This window comes from Oryzias melastigma, linkage group LG11, assembly GCF_002922805.2.
Source record: "Oryzias melastigma strain HK-1 linkage group LG11, ASM292280v2, whole genome shotgun sequence".
Lineage (NCBI taxonomy): Eukaryota > Metazoa > Chordata > Actinopteri > Beloniformes > Adrianichthyidae > Oryzias > Oryzias melastigma.
Genome location: NC_050522.1, coordinates 2,568,141 through 2,572,902, shown reverse-complemented (window position 1 = coordinate 2,572,902; position 4,762 = coordinate 2,568,141). Strand labels below are relative to the sequence as shown.

Below are 4,762 nucleotides of genomic sequence, written 5' to 3'. Positions count from 1 at the left end.
GCATCCATCTCTCTTCTGATTTGACCCGCCCCTACTGCTGCTGGCCAATGACTGAAGAGATCTTTAGTCATGTGGTTTTGGTTACAAAGTTTGGTCATGCGGAGGAGGATCAGGGAGGCTCATTGGTCTATGGGCAGGCTCAAGGAAGACGTTGTAAAATGGGCGGGACCGACAAGGAGCGAAAGGCGGAGCCTCAGAGATCGAGTCGTTTTACTTCCGTGCATTAAAACGGTCCACAAAAATGACTCATATTTCATTACTAATTAGTTTTTTAGTGTTTCGAAAGTAATAAATGATTATATATATGGATATAGTTTACTCTGAAAGAATGAAGAAAATCATGGTGTGGCCCCTTTAAAGGGTTACCGTCCGAACAGCTCCTGTCTTCTCGGTTCTTCCCCAGAATCCCACTGAAGTCCCTGAAATTACCTCCGAAAATCTCTCATTTATTCAGATCCTGTCAGAAGTCTTGACTCACCTTTCTCAATTCCTCTGAGTCTGAAGAAATCTTTTTATGCTTCAGCAGGAAAAATAACTTTCTTATTCAAATGAAACACTAAGCTGAGAGTCAACATCCCCTCAAATGAAATTCTCCTCACCGATGTGAGTTTTTAGGATCACAGATGTGATCCCATCAGAGGGAAAATCTTTTTCATTTTGTCTGTGTGATGTTGTTGAGCAGAATTCCCCCCAGGACTTTATTTTGGTTAAAACCCTGCTGCAGCTTCAGACTCTGGATTCTGATGATAGCAGGGCTTCTCTTACAGCATTCCATCATTTTTGTCACAAATCTAATATGCTATTTTCCTGGATGTAAAAGGTGAAAAAATGTCTGCTTTCCTGTGACTGGATGGTTCTTTTAGTGAGGAGTTTCCGTCTGCTGGATCTACATTCACTGAATGCAGACACCAAACATGTTCTAGGTCTGCTGAAACACAGAGTGTTTGGATGCAAAGTGTTTGAGGAACACTGAAAAAATGCAAAATTAAGAAAGTGGAAAGGCTCTTGTTGGAAGAACAGTTGTCTTATGTTCTGTCTCTCAAGAAAATATTTCAATAGCAAAGTATTGTTAGTTTGAGTCAGATGTCTTAGTGACCGGAATGTTTTCTTGAAATAAAAAAAAATCTTGATAAGACATTTTTCTTACATCATTTGCAGATTGTTTTGCTTATCTAAAAAAAGATCTGCTCATGGGAATGAACTAATTACTTTTTTCTGAGGAACCTGTTTTTGAAGTGTCACTGGTTTTAGTGCTCTGGGTGTTGCTGCAGGCTGCTGTGGCTCTCTATTCGGATTAGTTGTTTTTTCTATCGTTTCAGAGGTATCACGAGCGCTCGTCATGTCACTGGTGTCGGGATGATTTGTTTTTTGAATTTCCTCCATATTCCTTAAAATGTTAAGTAAATATAAGTAATTGAGTTTTGATAATTTGAAACTTTTTAAATATGGATGTTTGATGTACAAGGTGCCACAAGGACTTGCCCCGCCTCCCATGTCTGACTGTCTAAAAGAAAAGGGCTCACAGTGGTCTTAGGACCAGAGCCTCCTCTTGAGGGGACTATGAGGTTCCACTCAGAAAAACTGCATTTGGACAAAACGCTCTGTTTGTAAAGGACAGTAAAATCTGGTCTTACAGTCTTACAGTCTCCTGTAAGAACATGTCCCACCTTACAAACATTCAAAATTCACCTTAAGAAGTTCTTGAAACCCACCCCGTTGTGTAATCATTGAGTCTTAGGCTTTTACTGTGGCACTTTCTTGTGATTTAATGCTAATTTTAACCTGATTCCATTGTCCTGTGATATGCTGTGATATGCTGTTGTGACTTTACTGTCTTGTACTGTGCTTTCAACGGAAGTGACTGAGTATGAGGGAGATTTATTCTCCTGTCCTTTCTTGATTTCTCTACGAACCTGCAATGGGACTGCAGATGTAAATTAGCATGGTTGCTAAAATCTGGTACATTTACATCTGTGACTCTGAAAAACATTTTTTAATATTTATGAATCCACTGTGTTCTGATGATGGATGGTTTATAACAAAAAGTTAATTAAATTCATTTTTGTTAAATAGTTCAAACACAATGCGATGTGGTCTGTATTTGCGAATCCACTGATTATTGGCACATTAGTTTTTCACTGAGACTTCTGGGAAACGTTTTGGGCACTGGATTTTGGAGCTGTGGATTCGGACACTACAAAATGCCAAACGCACTATAATGCACAAAGTAGTGAGTCAAGAAGGAAAGGATCCTTGTGGAGTCTGACCTTCCTGCATCTGGATCATTGAATTACCTTCAATTTAACCCTTTAACACCTGAAGTGTCGTCGGTGGAACTAAAACAAAAAATCTTTAACATACTGTAACTTATCAGCCTTTATGACGATAATTCCAGTAGACTGTGAAGGAGAAAAGCGGCTCAACCTTCACAATCTGCTGAAATTATTATGTTAACGGTTAGAAAGTTATAGTAAATCAAAAGACATAAACCCTGGAGCTCAGGTGTTAAAGAGTTAAAGTCACTATTCCTGACTGAATCTGCTTCATTTTCAGAATAAAAGACCTTGTGTTTGCTCCTTCAGATTAAAATGTGATCTCTGGAGCTTCTCTGGAGTTTTCTGTCTTCCATAAGACGACCTCTCACTTTTTGATCTGCTTGTTTTATGGGGTCATATGTTGAATCCTTTCTCATGTTTAGATTGAAAGTCTACAAACACTTGAAGCTGTTGAGAAAAACAAGCTTTCAGCACAGACTGAAGCAGCTCACCGTCAGCACATCTTGCAAAGAGGATGACCTTCAAAAGTAGAGATGTGATGCTGAAGTCTCTGTGCTGCTGAACACCACAACACGCCCTTCTCCAGCAGGCTGGAAAACCCGACATTTACGGAGCGTTGCTGTTTCTGCTCTCCCAGGATTCCCAGCTAACTTTGCCTGCCGTGGACACGGTTACCAGGAGAGGATCACACCTGAGGCGTCTGCTTCCCACCCCCCTCCTGGAAGCTGATGCTTCTGATTCAACAGCAGGAATGAAATCAACAGGTGAGTCCTTTAAGTCAAAGGTAGCAGTTCCTCACAAATCACTGCAATCATGTGAAGAAGCTCTGAGGCGATGTGATGTTTTCTTAGCTCAGCTGTTGAAGCCAACTCAGTTAGGATAGATGGAGCAGGAAAACCCCCACTGAGGAGGGCCTGCAGTCATGTGACCTGCACCTTTCAATGGGCTCATTTCACACAGTCGACCAGGAGGGGATATAATAGAACCCCTTCCTGATTGAAAATGGAAACAGACATGTTGAAGTTTTGACCCCCAGGACAGCATAATGGCGGTACAGGCAGAACCATCATGTCCTGAGGCAGGCTGAGAGAAGAACAAGGTTTCAGAAAACTGGGCTAAAGGTTTACAAGGTGAAGATGAGGGAGTTAGGGGAAGTTAGAGACAGCTTCTTCCTATTCTACGGCTTTTGTGGTCACAACAAGGAATCATACGCCTCCATCTTACTCGCTCCTCATCACCTCCACCCTCATGGCCTCCTTCTCTCATCCATGAACCTCCTCTTTGGTCTTTCTCTCTTTCCTGTATCTCCAACCTCATCATCCTTTCACCATCATCACTGTTCCTCCTCTCAACATGTCCAAACCATCTCCATCTGCTTCCCTGCATTTAACATCTACCATGATCTGATCCTCTGATGTTTTCATTCCTGATCCATCCTGATCTCTCCCAAAGAGAACATCAGCATCTTCATCTCTGCTACCTCCAGCTCTGCTTCCAGTCTCTAAACCACCAACATGGCTGCCCTCACCACACTCTTCTAGACCCTTCCTTTTATTCTTGATGACACGCTTCGGTCACACATCACACCTGAAACATTCCTCCACCTGTTCCGACCTGCTTGCAGACTCCTGGTCATGTCATTCCCAAACTCTCTGTTCTTCTGGACTGTTGGCCCTTAGTGCCCAACTCCCTGTACTCCTGTCTGATCTCAGCAATCCTCCTTTTCAATCTTTTCCTCGTAACACTTTCCACCACCAAGTCTCCTGCGTTATCTTAGATGAAAGTCCAAGTTCCTTCCTCCTAGTCCCCATCATCACTTTAGCTGTCCAGTTATCTGGAAGAACCTCCTGATCTTCCAAAAGTCATCCTCCCTCCACCGTCCTATGCTGTCTGACTACATATCTCCAGCCATGACTCTGCAGTCTTTGATCTCTTTCAGAGTACAATGTTTGTAAAAGATGTAATCAACATATGTTCTCCCCCCTCCCCTTTGACGTCACCATATGTTCCTCTCTTTTTTGGGAAAAATATCTCCACCACTGACTGGCATCCACCACCACCTGTCCTTCTGCATTCCTGTCCTGAACATCAAACTTCTCCTTCACCTCCTCGTCTCCTCTGTCACCACTCCCTCCCCTCTGAGGAGACCCTGGATCTCCTCATCCCTCCCTCCAGAATGTCTCCTTCTCCTTCAGTTCATATCCAACATGGGGTCATAACCACTGACATCATTCAACAACTCCCAGCTGCAGACTCCCCTCCAGGAAATCCTCCTTCAGAATTTCTCCTTCTCTGCTCCTCCTTTCATCCACATCATGCTAAGACAGCTTGAAGCTCCTCCCAATTTATCTCTTGTTCTCTTTCCATCTGGTCTTTTGAGCAACCAGGGGATCCGCGTTTCTTCTTTATTTCATATCAAACAAATCCAGTGGCGGGCCGTGCATTTCACACCTAGGCCTTCAGTAGTGCTCCATCCGAATCAACCC

General features: G+C 42.9%; 1 protein-coding gene across 2 annotated transcripts in view; it reads left to right on the top strand.

The window, feature by feature from the left end:
* st3gal1l3 (ST3 beta-galactoside alpha-2,3-sialyltransferase 1, like 3) overlaps positions 1–4,762 on the top strand; it is a 77,085-nt gene that overhangs the window by 56,191 nt on the left and 16,132 nt on the right. For both annotated transcript variants that reach the window (XM_024257936.2, XM_024257937.2), the window contains one exon: positions 2,914–3,040. The gene's annotated coding sequence lies outside the window, so the exon portion shown is untranslated. The remainder of the gene's footprint in view (positions 1–2,913; positions 3,041–4,762) is intronic.